The sequence below is a fragment of the Sus scrofa genome, chromosome 4 (assembly GCF_054392235.1).
Source record: "Sus scrofa isolate SSC_HxYL_T2T_F1_AM1 chromosome 4, Sscrofa_HxYL_maternal_Yorkshire_Landrace_v2.0, whole genome shotgun sequence".
NCBI classification, from domain to species: domain Eukaryota; kingdom Metazoa; phylum Chordata; class Mammalia; order Artiodactyla; family Suidae; genus Sus; species Sus scrofa.
The window spans coordinates 132,462,142-132,477,097 of NC_139386.1; the positions used below are offsets into that span (position 1 = coordinate 132,462,142).

Here is a 14,956-nt window from a genome sequence, read left to right on the forward strand (position 1 = left end):
GCAACGCTGGATCCTTAACCCACTGAGGGAGGCCAGGGATGGAACCTGCATCCTCAGGGATACTCTCAGGTTTGTAACTGGCTAGGCCACCAAGGGAACTCGCTTTAAAAAAGCAAGTCCTAACAATTAATCAAATGAAGTCTCTCCCATTGTGAGAAGATTCATGTTAGGTGGGACATGTTGGAACACCTTTCCCATTAGAGAAAAACAGAACAAATTTCCAAGAGTAGTAAATTTAATTCTAACATGTAGTAGGTGGATAGCAGATCCAAGTGCCATGACTCAGTTGTACACTCAGTGACAACTCTGACCCCTTCACTAGTTGAACTGAGTAATATCAGTCATGTTAGGGCTTATATTCTTTTTCTTTTTTTTTTTCTTTTTTAGTAGCACCTGCAGCATGTGGATGTTCCCGGGCCAGGGATCGAACCCACGCCACAGCAGCAACAGGAGCTGCCGCACTGACAATGCCGTCTCCTTAACCCACTGAGCCACAAGGGAACTCCAGGGCCTATATTTTTAAATCACACAGGCTCAGTTTGTTGTGCGACTGGCTGTCATTTTATATTCCTTCAGGGGTGAAGCTGTCCCCTAGGGAAGCCAGGGGCCAAAGGAAGTCACTTTGGCCCTCACAATTCCAAGAGCATTTGGGGTTCTCAGGAGGCAGAGCCTGAACAGAGGGAAGGTACTGGAATTGTTAAATAATTATTCCGCAGCTTGGCTGCTTCTGGGTACTGCAGCCTAATACTTGGGCTTAGGAGACTTCGTCTGATAGACACACGCCATTTCATTTCCTCTTAGAAAGCAGTGGACACGGCCTATTTTAAGTTGGCTACATAGCTTCAATTTAAAAAATGTCATACCTATCTTTTTACAGACTTTTAATAAAAGTTTTTGGCAAGGCGAACTTGTTCAAGGAAGTTCACACGGGTAGGTTTTTGTTTTTAAATTTAGATTTGTCCTCTTCTTGGAAGGTGGGGAGGGAGCTGCTGAGAGGGAGTCCTTCTGACCGCAAAGAAGGCTTCCACAAAGGTCATCTGACCAAAAGCAACCTATGGACTTTGGGAAGTCACCGGGGTGATGAGCCAACACGGAGCCTCCTCCCTTCTACCCTCTCAGCTCAGCACCTGCTCAGCTGCAGCCCAGGACGGGGCAACTCTTAGCTTCTCTCTGCGAACCGCAAGATGCTCTCCTCTCCCTCAAACACGCCAACCCCACCATCAAACTGCAGGCGAACCACTGCAGGGGTCCCAAGAGGAGTAAGTGCTCACAAACAGCGGCAGGAGGAAAGGAGCCAACCAGGGAGCTGAGCGCAGGGGTCTGCTCCCCCCCCGGGGCGGGGGGGCGGACGAGCCTCCAGCCCGGGTCCCGCATCGCCGGGGGGACGCACACGCAGGTGCGGCTCCGAGGCTCCTGGGGAAAGCGAGGACCGCCCGGTCGCGGCCGCCCCCTCCGCCCGCCCGGATGACCCCGCATCCAGGAGAGGTGCCCTCAGGGGGCTCACTCCCTCTCCGCCGGGGACCAGGGGGCGGCGAAGCACCGCCTCGTCTCTCTGGCTCGGCCACCTGTCCGCTAGGCCCGGCTCGCAGGGGAGGCGGGCACAGGTAACCGCACCTGCTCGGCCAACTCCACCTGCTGCGTCCGCTCACCCGGTCCTCCGCCTCCACCTCCCGGCTCCCCTCGGCGCCTCCTTCGCGACCGGGGACGTCCCGGCCCGACCTACCTGCGCGCTCCGGCCCGGGCGCTCCCCGCGCTCGCCCCGCGCCGCTCCGGGCGGGCCGGCGGCGGCCCCGCGCCGCACTTCCTCGCCGCCTGGGCTGCGGGCTCAGCGGGAAGCCCCGGCGCTGCCCGGCTCGCCGCCTCCGACCGGCTCCATTGTGACGCGGCGCGTTCCGCCGGCCAATCGGGGCGCCGCGGCGCGAACCGCTGACTAAGTTCGCGGGGGAAGGGGGAGGGGCCGGGGCGGGGCCGCCGGCGGCGGCGGCGGCGGCGGCGGCGGCGGCGGCGGGGGCGGAGCGGCTGCCTCGGCCGCTGCTCCCGCGGGTGGACTGGCAGCAGCCTCGGCCCGGTCGTTCGCCCGGCCTCGGGACGCGGGGCCCGGGGCCTCGCCCCTCGGCGCCGATGGAGACGAGGCGCCGCCGCCGCCCGGGAGCGCGCCCTGGGGCCGCCCTGCCCGCGCCGCACGGCCCCCGGCGTGCAGGCTGCCCCGCACCGCTCCTCCCGGGGCCCGGAGCACCGGGGCCTGTCCCCGGGGGCGGCAGAGCAGCTTGGGGCTGTCCAGATGCCCGCGCCAGGGACTTGGGAAGTGCAGGGTTTGCGGGCGGACCACTGCCTCGTCACGTGCTCACCGAGTAACTTGTTATTTACAAAACGTGTTTTGAACCCGAAGGGAAGGCGCGGGTGGAGCCCGCAGCACCTCCCGCTGAGGCTCAGAAATCCCTGTACCTTCCCCTCCACAGCCTGCTTGGAAAGGCTGCAGGGCCGAGCCCATGTGTAGCAGCGGGCGGTTGTACCGACCTAAGCGGCTTACGTGAGGCTTCTGGGCCTCCCGGGGCATCCGTCTCTCCTGGGTCATTATCCTTGGGATGCGGGGAACAGCGAGGTAGAGGGGCTCTGGCTTTACGCATAAGCGAGGATGCCTGTCTCCCCATCCACTGACTGCCCCGCTGGTTTCCCTTTTAAGTGGCCTTGGTCTGAAAAGTTACCATGTGCCTTGCAGAACAAACAAACATTTAATCCAAACCCAGAAATTCGAGGGACTTAAAATTTTTATCATCCACATTCACCCGCCCCTCCACGCCCCAGATTTTTTTTTTTTTTTGGTATGTATTTTGTGTGTGTGTGTATAATGATTTTTTTTTTTTCCATTGTAGCTGGTACCGCCCCAGATTTCACTCAGTCTTTCTGCCGGCTAATTCAACACAGTGATTCAATTAGGCAACATTTATATCTCTGGATTGCTATGGCAATCATATTCGCATTAAAAAAAAAAGTTTGTACAGGAACCTCCCAAAGGAATAAAATAAAGACTATAAAAGACTCAGCATTTGGAGCCTTTCGGGTCAGTTTGTATAAATGGGAGTAAAGAAAATGGCACGACTGAGTTGTTTGAGACCAAGTTGTGTCTGACAAAGACTGTTCCAGACTACAGTTTGAACTCCCTTGAAAGGGACTCGGAGGGCTGCCTTTGTGACACTTCTCTGAGACAGCAGTCTGTTCTCTCCTCCACACCATTCTGGGTTGGCAGCTGTCTTCTTCCTGAGTCTCGGAAGAAAGGCTGACCGAACATTCCATTCCTTCCACTGATAGAGCTGTTTTTGTTGTTGTCATTGTTGTTTGCCTTTTTAGAGCCGCACCCTCTGCATATGGAGGTTCCCAGGCTTGGGGTCCAATTGGAGCTGCACCTGCCAGCCTACACCACAGCCACAGCCACACAGGATCCAAGCCCCGTCTGCGACCTCCACCACAGCTCATGGCAACGCTGGATCCTTAACCCACTGAGCAAGGCCAGGGATCAAACCCATGTCCACGTGGATGATAGTCAGGTTTGTTAACTGCTGAGCCACGTTGGGAACTCCATTGATAGAGTTTTTAATTGAGCATATGAGTGTGAGACCCTGTGTATGAACAGATCCATTGAGCTATTTAGATTTAGGTTTGGTCCTCAAACTGCTTATAACCTGGAGAGGAAGACAAAAAGTATATAGAATTGAATATGAAACGGGGGGGGGGGGGGGAGGTGGGTGCCATAAGAAATACTGCTTGATTGTAAAGTCATGACATTAAACATTTTAAATGTCTAATTTTCCATAAGTGTCTTTGTCTGGAAAGGAATGTTCTCTTCCAAACCCAGGAAGAGAACCCATTTTTCTATCACAGCGAGAGCATCACCTGTGTGACTTGGGGGTCACCTCCATGGGGGTCACCTCTTCAACTACGAAATAAGAGCTGTTAAACTCCATGATCTGTTAAGACTCCAGTTCCACCGAGGGGAGGAATAGAGAAGTGACTCCAGGCTTGGTGACGCAAGTCACCATTAGCAGGAAATTAGATGCTCAAGTTCATTAACACCGTGTTAGCTCCCACTTCACTCAGACGCACGGCTCATAAATGGGTTTATTCAATTCTCATTAACCAAATTACGCTCCGTGGTGACCCTGGAGAAATAGGTTTCTGGGTTTGTTTTGTTTTTGTTTTTGTTTTTTTTAGGGCCGCACCCTCGGCATATGGAAGTTCCTTCCTAGGCTAGGGATTGAATCGGAGCTGCAGCTGCCAGCCTGTGCTGTAGTCACAGCAACATGAGATCCTCAACCCACTGAGCAGGGCGAAAGCTCGAACCCTCATCTTCATGGATACTAGTCGGATTTGTTTCTGCTGAGCCACAGTGGGAACTCCCAAAAGTAGGCTTCTGAATTGGCGGTATTGCTTCTGGGAATTCTCCTCCGTGGCAGCAAATGGATGTTTCTGTTGTTTCTTCTTCCTTTTGTTCCCCTTCATAGAAGCACCTGCCTACATCACAGGACAGACATGAAGGGCCTCAAATGCTGCTCTTAAAGAACTTGAATACTATGCCCATGATTCGGACCCATAAAGAAAAGAGGGTATTTAGTAACTGGAAATGATTGACACCGCAGGGTAGGCCTTATAATGAGAAATACAAATACTGTTTGGCTTTGTATGCCTGCGCCCAGTTTTTCTACTACATTGTAATTGAGAAAAAATGCTCAGTCCTTCGAGGAGTGTCTGAAATTCTGCAAGGGACTCTCATTTGTTTTCATCAAAGAAAATAGCTCAATTATTCCGATCAAAGAAAATTCTAAAAGACTCTGTCACTATTTCCACAGCCAAATTTGTTGAAGTCTGAGCTAGTACTTAAAAGACACAGACTCACAGACTTTGAACACAAGCTTGTGGTTACCAAAAGGGAGAAGGGGTTGGGGGGAGGACTGGGTGTTTGGGATTGGCACATGCCCACCGTTGTATATGGAGTGGGTGGTCAACAGGGACCCGCTGAATAGCACAGGGAACTCTACTTGATATTCTGTGATAAACCCATATGGGAAAAGAACCTGAAAAAGAATGGATGCGTGTTCATGGATCACTGAGTCACATTGCTGCACAGCAGACACAAGCACAACATTGTCAATCAACTACACTTCAATAAAATTTAAAAAAGGAAAAAAGTCCCATCGCAGATATTAAATATGTATTATGTGCCCAACAGTATATGGTAGACTCATGGGCAAGACTGAAATACATGAGGTGGTCACAGTGGATAAAGTCTTACGAAGAACAGGAAACTTTTTATTATTATTATTATTTTCTCTTTTTGCCTTTTCTAGGGCCGCTTCCCAGGGCACATGGAGGTTCCCAGGCTAGGGGTCTAATTGGAGCTGTAGCCACCAGCCTACACCAGAGCCACAGCAACGTGGGATCCGAGCCGCGTCTGCAACCTACACCACAGCTCATGGCAATGCTGGATCCTTAACCCACTGAGCAAGGCCAGGGATCGAACCCGCCACCTCATGGTTCCTAGTCAGATTTGTTAACCACTGTGCCACGACGGGAACTCCAGAAAAGGGAACTTTAAGTATTGAAAGGGAAGCAAAATCTAGAAAGACTAAATCCTATACCTTTACCTTATCTGTCCCAAATATTGTCTTAGAATAATCAATCCACCCTCATGGTTCCGTCAGTCTCTTTTCGGGAAGCTGAGAACCTCTCTAAGAAGCAGAAGTAGAAATGCTTTGTTACTGTAACCTCCTATTGAGTGGGAGAACTGACAGTGGCCGGGTCTTCACATTCATATGACATGGAAGATGACTATGAACAGCAGATGTGGCCAGTGACACAAGCAAAGCCACAACTAACAGAAATGAAAGCATCACTACAATTTTATCATCTGGTGGTTGAATTGCATGACCCACCTGAAATAATCAACTAATAACTAATTAATTCCTGAGGTTGGCAGGTTGCTTCTGGGCTGATTCTCTCAAAAAAAAGAAAACAAAAACAAAAAACTTTGAGTGACATCATCTTTAAACTATGCTCCATGTGGCTGCCTTGATTCGAGTTCAGTTTTCTCTGTCCTGAGAATTTTTATGATGAATGGAAGGCTATATTATCTAGTATTAACAGCTCTTTTCCAATTCAGTATTCTAAAATTATTTCTGATAATGAAAAAGCCTCTGTTTTCTTAAGTTAATTAAAACACTGAATGTCACAATGTATAAAAGAAAGCACTGGAGATCTGACAGAAGGGAGGGAGAATACCAACATAAATAGAATAATAATAATTCCTCATCCCAAAGATATGCACTTTAAAGAAAAAAAAAAAAAGTACTTTAGTGGAGAAGGTTTATCCAGATAGCAAATAGCATCTTCAAGGGGAGGTGAGCTTGGTGGGCCATGCAGGGTTGAAGGAGAATCGTGGGAACATAGGTTTGAGGAAGTTTGGGTGGCTCTTGTGTTTTTTTGTTTTTTGCTTTTTTGGCCACACCCTCAGCATAGGGGAATTCCTGGGCCAGGGATTAAATCCAAGCCACAGCTTTGACTTACACCACAGCTGCAGCAATGCCGCATTACCTAGGCAACTGTGCCCTGCCAGGGATCAAATCTGCTCCTCTGCAATGACCCAAGCCACTGCAGTCAGATTCTTAGCCCATTGTGCCACAGTGGGAACCCCAAATTCAGCTAGCTTTAAAGGTTCTAAATTTTAAAATTACTTTTAAATATTGTCTCAGCATCAGGGTTCAAGTTTGTTCATTCTTCCAAGATGTCAGCTTAGAAGAAAAGAACAAGAGCTAGATGGTGGCATATTCGTGGTTTCACATTCTCAGCAAGTTGGCCAGAGTCCCCCTGTATGACTGAGCATATTGCTACTGATAAGGAATCTTTATTTAATTTGGCCAAACACTTCGCCATGTATTCCAGACCTTTTCAATCATATGGTTGCAGAGGTTTAGCTTTCCTTGGGCCCCGGGAAAATTCTGAGATTGACCCCTGAGAATAAGCTCAGTGGTAAGTGTTCCAGGATGAGCAGGACATTGCACATGTTTTTGGAAAAAGGTAGCGCGACTAGAACACGGAATTTGGCAGGGTTGGCTTGGCTTTTCTGCATGCGTTGATCCTTTATCGTGGTCCTGGCACGAAATACTCCTGCTTAGTTACTCTGTGTTCCCACCACCTCCTGTGCTAGTTGCCCTCTCTGCCTTAACCGTATGTTGCCCCTTCTTTATGAGACAGGTGCTAGGAAGGTGACCTTCCAGCCTCTAGTCCACAGACAAACACAAATTCCTGCAGCAGGAGGCACGGCATCCCCAGTTGGTCTGTCTTCTGGGAAGATATCCAAATATTTCTTTGAAAGTTTCCCTTGCATCCCATTTAAAAAATACATACTGTCATCTGGGTCACATATTGGAATCCACCACACAGTAGCCAGCCAATTATTGACTCTTGTCCCTTTCCCATCCAGAAAAAGGAGACTTCTAAGAAAATACTTGCAAGTGAAGCCAGACTGGAAGCTTAGAATTAAAGCAGAGCTGGTGGCCCTCCGCTCCTGCAAAGCGGCCTTTAAAAGAGCCCTGCTGAGCTCTGCTACTGTCTGAGACGGTGTTTCCTAGGTCCCTGTGAGGGTTCGATCTCTGTTCCCTGAACCGTGTTGATAATTGGGCAAAAGGTTTCAGCAGCTGGTGTCTCAGGTTCCTCACAGCGTAAACCCTGCCATTTCGTCGGTTTGCAGTAACCCAGGTCTAACACCAGCCCTAACTTTATTCCACTGCTCCACCTGCCTTTTTTTCTCAGCAACTCTGTGTATATGTATTTGTGTGTGTGTGTGTGTGTGTGTGTGTGTGTGTGTTTCTTGGCCTAACAGAAGGCCCTCTGTTAATCAGAATGTCCATTGGCTAGTGGACTTCAATTCTTCTCTAAACTGATTCTATATATATGTATCTATAGCTAATCTATATCTCTCTATATTTGTGGTTTATTAATAATTTTTAAAAATCAAAAATACACCGTAAAAGAACAATATTTAGAACATTTTAGAGCTGGAGAGGAAAAAGATAGATGCCAGAAAGACCATGGGACTTGATGTCTTGAGTCCCGCGGGTGGCTCTTCTGGCTGTGAGACCTAGGGCGAGCCACTAACAGTGTAGGCAGGCGTTTCTCATTTCCAATGTGTTTAATGTATCAATCCTGGACTACATAAGAAAAGAAGCTAGGTGTGACTCATGTTTCAGATATCTCAGACTTCATTTCATTTTACTCAATCATTTATCATCCAACACATAGTCATTCTGTGCTTACTATGAGCCAAACCCTCTACCGGTTTCTGGGGATGCCCTGGTCCATGTCATGGACATGACCTTTGCCGTCCTGGTGTCTATAGTCTCCCAGAATCCTCCAGGGAATGTTAAGCTGGACATGATACATCAGTGAGCACTAACTGACCAGACCCCAGTGTGCACCTGCCACACCATCCTCTCTGGCTTTGTCTCCTGCAACCTGTGTGCCCACTAACTGACCAGACCCCAGTGTGCACCTGCCACACCATCCTCTCTGGCTTTGTCTCCTGCAACCTGTGTGCCCAAATGCAGACATGCCTTTAAGTTATCTGCTTATTCTCCTGCTAACTCATCTCTGCAGACTTGGTTACCTCCAAGTCAGGTTCTCCACCAGATCATTGGTTTGGGAGCATATAGGAATGGGAACACATGTGCCCTCAGGAAGCTTAAAGTCTTTAAAACTTGAAAAATATAGAGACAGATATGTAGCTGAAACTGTGAGCAAATGCGGAGCCAAGTAGCAGCTCCTGGTAGAGGACATTGACATGGTTCAGAGCCTACGACTCAAATACGCTGTGTCAGAGCTGAATAGAACCGATTACCTTATGAAGAGGACAGTACGACAATAAACCAGGTGCACTTTCTCTCATTACAAAATTGAAGGGCAAAGGTGGTCAGGTCTTACACGGTGAGGGGGAAGAGTGGCTTGAAGTGGGGAAGACGTCCCAGAGAAATTCAGCCCTGATGGGTAAATGAATGAATTTAGGGCCTCAAGGAAGCCGGTGTTTGCTAGTGAGCAGCACAGCTTTTGGTGGCTGACAAAGGCCTCTGTGTAGGTGGGGGAGTTAGAGATAGCTCGATTATGAGTAAAGATGAGAGGAGAGCATACGAAAGGGTAAAACGGACATATGGTGGGTGGAAATTTTACATTTTTGTCTTCTTTGAGTGAGCTCGATTGTCAAATAAAGTTGCTGGATTTACTTATTTTTAGTTACCATTTCAATAGCAGATGTAATATTTTATTCTTAGGGTCTTCAAGGAGACAAAGGATCTGTGCATTCTGACAAATTATAATCACAAGGCAAATAATTTCTATTTATGCATTGTTTTGCAGTTCACAAAAATTACTCACATAATGTATTGTCGGCATTTCTAAACAACATGCTCTACCTCTATCACCTGTATGCCTAAGACAGGTGTCACCTATTAGCAGTCCCCAGCCTGGCCGAGTCACTCTGCTAATCCTCCGGCAGCTCATCCATCCTTCAGAGGCCCAGTAGGTTGAAAGTTGACAGCTGCTTAATTCCAGATCCTAACATCCTCTGGAGGAATTCTGTGCGACCGTGGACTTCAGGAGGACAAGGTCACCCTCCTCACACAGACAGGTGCATCCCCCGGAAACCGGGGCAGTGTTTGGAACACAGGAGGCACAGAACCAGCATTTGCTGGGTGAGAAGTGAATGCGTGAAAGGCGATGAAGCCTGAGGCGTCCCTCGTCTGTATATCCCAGGATCATTTGGGGGTTTCACCTCTGCGTCCGTCCCTTTAGCTCTTACAGTTTGACACGTTCCTACTTGATTGAAGGATCAACACATTTCAAAGACCAGGATGGGGAAGTGGGAAGGAGTACGTGGGAGAGATTCGAGACAAGGGAGGGATACCCAGGTGGCCACATGTGTCGCACTTATCTAAAGAACCTGCTTAGTACAAGATGGCTCGTGACGGTTCTCGTGGTTGTGTATGCCTGCATCTCCTCCTTCGGGTAACAGGTTCATCCACATTGGGTCAGGCCGCTTTTCCCAACGTGAGTGCCTTGTGCCGCTGAAGTGTCATAATATCTTGAAATTTCTTTGATAAATTTTGACCCGAGGATTGGGAACTGTCTGGTTAGTCTAAAATAACAAGACAGGGGAAAGACATGGGTCAGAAAAATCCTTTCGAAATAGCTGCTTAAGTATAGCATGGCGTAAAAGCACGGATTCGGAAGCAAGACTGTTTGGATTCAAATCGTGGTTTTGCCCTTGTGAGCTGTTTGATTTTTTATTGTTACTTTCTCTGTGCCTTAGTTTCCTATGTGAAAAATGAGGAGTGATGCAGAAAAATGATGATATTGTTCGAGCAGTTCCAGGCACATAGGAAGTACTTGTGTTCATCCGAGCCCTATGATCTTAGGTGTGACTTACGGTGCAGAATGTCCATGTGTAAAAGGAGGGGCTTTGCCCAGATTATCTCTAAGGCCCTGAACTTACCGTTCAGAAGATGACCGTCTGCTCATTTCTCTACATACATGTACGTCGTGGTTAGAGATGGGACCGTGAGTGGTTAGTTAGCAAATGCTTTCCTTGATTGATGGAAGAAGAGCTTATTGGGAGCTTGAGATAAGCTTCTTCACTAGACGCTAAAGTCCTTGAGGGTAAAAGTGCATCTTTTCTTCTTCAGGATTCCAAGCCCTAACATGGTACCTGGGGATGGTGGATGCGCTACAAACTGTGAGTGAAGGTGGAGTCCCTGCTTGTGTCTTACATCCCCAGGGGTGCACAGGGTGAGAAAGGGTCCTTCCTCTTCCTAATCCTTCAGTAGCTTAAAGCTACGGAGACGAAATATTCAAAAAACATTAGTGCTCTCTGCTGGAGATATTTATAGTGCAGGAATTCATGGTTGATTGGTTTTTTTTTTTTTTTTTTTTTTTTTTTTTTTTGGTGGCAGATTCTGATTTAGTTCAGAAGGCCTGGATGTTAAAGAAATAAGACATGGCAGACAGATTTTGCTGTGTTGCAAGTACAGATTTGCCATTATGGCGCCAAGGAAGGCATGATTTGCACTGAAATCCAAGTCTCATTTCTTTGCCTCATATTTCTCCCTTCCTCTAGAGCTCTTGTGTCTATACATTTGTACAGATGTGTTCTTTCTCATTCACTTTGAGTAAAAAAAAGAGGGGTAGTATTAATTAAAATCTTTCTTTATTTTTATTTTTGCCTTTTGTCTTTTTGGGGCCGCATCCGCAGCACATGGAGGTTCCCAGGCTAGGGGTTGCATTGGAGCTGTAGCCGCCAGCCTACACCACAGCCACAGCAATGCCAGATCCAAACTCCAACTGTGAACTACAGCACAGTTCATGGCAATGCCAGATCCTTAACCCACTGAGCTCATGGTTCCTAGTCCGATTCGTTTCCACTGCGCCACAACAGGAAATCCTTAGTTAAAATCTTAATGTTAAGAAAATGAAAAGACAACCCACAGAATGGTATAAACCATTCACAAAACAAATATCTGAGAGGGGATTTATTTTCAGAACGTATAAAAACCAAACTCCACAATAAAGAGACAGCCCCATTCTAAAATGGGCAAAGTGTTTGAATCAACATTTCTCAAAAGAAAGCAATACTGACGGACAATAACCAGAGGAAAAGATGCTTGATATATCATCAGTCATTGGGGAAATGCAAATCAAAATCACAAGGAGATACGACTACTTCTAACTCCCAAGGATGATTAAACTAAAAAGTCGATGACAAGTCTCCTTACGAGGGTGGATATACTGAAACCCCGATAACGTGGTGGGTGGAACTGTGCACTTGTGTACCTGCTTTGGAAAGCACAGTAAATTAGATGCGACGCTTTCATCTCTACAGGTCAAGAGATTGGACCTGACCTGTTCTAGGTCACTCTGCTTGGTTCTAGAGCTCGGCCTGCCATGCAACTTATCTGACTCCAAGGCCTCTGTCCTCTGTCCATGGCTGACACAGAACTGTCTGAGAAGAGGTAAAGAAATGAGAAATGAAAGACAGATAAAGGGAGAAAAAAAAAAGAAAAAAGAAAATAGTAAGCACCTCCCCAAACAAAACAAAACAACACCCCCCAAAAAACACCCCAAAACCAGAACAGAGGCATGGGAGGGAGTGCCAGGGCAGGACCCACAACTGCCCCGTACCTATTCGTTAGCACGGAGACTCTCGGTTTTGACGCAAGCCTTCTGAGGTCAGCCTTGTGAGGGCTCAGCCATCCTGAACGCTCCTGGTTAATATCTTCCAAGGACTGTGAATATTGGGGAAAATGCACATGGGACCAGTTCCCACTCAACGCATGTAAATTATTTGGTTGAGCAAGGAGCGGAGCTATTTCTCTAAAGCATGAACATGGCAAATATTTTCCTCCCAATTAATTGGCAGCGGGGTGGGTGTTAAGTACCCCTAAGCCCCGCTGTGGCTCAAGGGCTAAACCTTTAGGTGATCCAGGAGCATCCAATGAAATAACATCCCGCAGCGACTGCTTCTGAAGAGCCAGGTTTTTGCGAATGGAGGGTGCGTGCACCCAGTCTCTCTCCATAAGTGACAATGTGACATTTCTTAATAAGGACAACAGAAAGAGGACTTACAGGTTGAGCCAACTCATTGTTAGGTGAGGTAACGTCTTTCTTTTTACGCTGGGGATGTTGTGTGAACTAGATCACAAAGACCATTCCAAGACTCTTTGCTTTTTTAGATTAGGTGAAAAAGAAATTGCCATTCAGTAAGAATCAGATTCTACTGAAACGGCAAATTAGGTGCCTAACTAAACTGATCTATGCCTGTGAACACCAAATTGGAGTTAGCCTTGCTGATTTAAAACATATTAGCATATAAGCAATTCTCTCAATAGCGCCAGTGACTCCAAATGCTCTGCCATTTGAATATCACAGAATCATTTGAAAGTGGTGATTTTTTTATCACAAAACAGTAACTCTCCTAATCTCCTAAAACAGAAGTTCTGCGTTCAGACCTAGAAACACCAAGGCAATCTGACAAGTTAATAACTCCAACGACAAAATTACAAAGACCTCACTGGCAGATGAATAGTGTGGGAGCTGTAACAAAGACATTTGAGAAACATTTAGATCTATTATATTCAGGCAAAAGACTTTCTAAAGGTTCCTCGAACATCTGCTTGTTCAATGCCAGCCAAAATGTGTAACATGATTAAGCCATATTTCTAATCTCTTGGGTTTCACATTGTTTAAATTTGTCATGCAAGAATATCTCTTTATGTGGCATTTGAACATCTTTTTTTTTTTTTTTTAAGGTTTCTTACAGCAGTTTCTAGGAGAGCCTAAAACTAAATTCTCCTTAAGAAATGATTCCTTCCTAGATTCAGAAATCACAGCTGGACTGGGCAGAACACCTGGAGCGGTGACACTAGTGATATTTGTCGCCAGAGGGCTGCTTCTGATGTGTGATTCCTTACAAACTCGACTGTGATTCACCATTATTTTATTGTGGTGACGGTTCTGTGATGCACCTAAAACAACGGACTATACTTTAGGACACAATCCGGTAGGAAAATAGTCTGTACCCTGCTTACTTCCGTTTTTTAATATTTCATTGTGTTTCCTCTCAGATGTATTCCATTGGCGGAGAATTTTTACCTTCAGGGGCCCTACGTAACGCCAGACTCTCAGGGGAGGGGTAAGACCGTCTCCCTTCTTTCAGTCTTATTTCTCCTCCTCCCAACCCTTGGAACTCTGCCTCGTTAAATCCATTTGAGAAGTGCCAGTGCTGACAATAGCTTTTATATTTGCTAAAATCAACAGTCACAAAAAGTCGGAAAGCCTCTACTATGTACTAGGCGAAGTGTATGTTTATATTCCACGTTATAACACACGTGCGTGCGCGCGCGCGCACACACACACACACACACACACACACACATTAGGCAGGCCCTTTCCATGGATGAGTGAAATGTAACAGTGGCCCCATTATTTAAAAAAAATCAACTATTCCTGATGAGATATGTTTTTAGATATGAAATATAGTAAATATAATCAATACTCTTTTTCAAAGTCTGTGGACATTGATGAGTAGACATGTAATTACAGGCTAACCAAAAACTAAGAAGAGACATATTCCATTTTAGGCAAGGTATTCGTATAGGATCCAGAAACCCAGCATTATGAAACATCTTAATTAGGGATGATGACGTGTTTTTTTTTTTTTTTTCCAAGCAAGGGTACTACCTCACAGGATTCTTTTAAACTGTGAACTCTGATTTAAAAACATTGCTAATAATTCGATTTTTAAAATTCAATTTATGCGCTAGCTTTACCTCGTAATCATGACAGCTGCGTAGATTTACCTGTCTGAGCTGTTTCATGAAAACTACATCCATCTGGACAAGGTGCTAAGTTTAGGTCAAATTACTTTTAAAATTTTAAAATATTGTATTTGATTCTCTAGGAACGTTGAGAGTAGAGAAGAAAGAGGCAGAGTTAACTAATATTCATTTCATATTTAATTTTTCTGACTTTTTGCGAAGTGCTCTGTGTCCCATTGAGCGTCACAGCAGGGGTTGTTGTTGTTTGCTTTTTGGGGCCATGGCAGTTCCCAGGCTAGGGGTCGAATTGGAGCTACAGCTGCCAGCCACAGCCACAGCAATGTGGGATCCGAGCTGCATCTGCGACCTACACCACAGCTCACAGCAATGCCAGATCCTTAACCCACTGATGGAGGCCAGGGATCGAACCTGCATCCTCGTGGATGCTAGTCAGATTCGTTTGCGCTGAGCCACGACGGGAACTCCAGTTTTTGAGGTGAGTGTTCTTATTCTTACTCTGCAGATCAGGGTCAGAGGCCCACAAATAACCCCAGCTAATAAGGAAAGCGGTTTATAATCCAGACCCATAGAACTCCACAGTGAAG

The 14,956-nt window shown here is 46.6% G+C and overlaps 1 protein-coding gene across 2 annotated transcripts in view; it reads right to left on the bottom strand.

Annotated features, from left to right (window-relative positions):
- Positions 1–9,269: 9,269 nt before the first annotated feature.
- Positions 9,270–14,956, bottom strand: part of GBP2 (guanylate binding protein 2, interferon-inducible) — a 264,757-nt gene continuing 259,070 nt past the window's right edge. For both annotated transcript variants that reach the window (XR_014842734.1, XR_014842732.1), the window contains one exon: positions 9,270–10,177. The gene's annotated coding sequence lies outside the window, so the exon portion shown is untranslated. The remainder of the gene's footprint in view (positions 10,178–14,956) is intronic.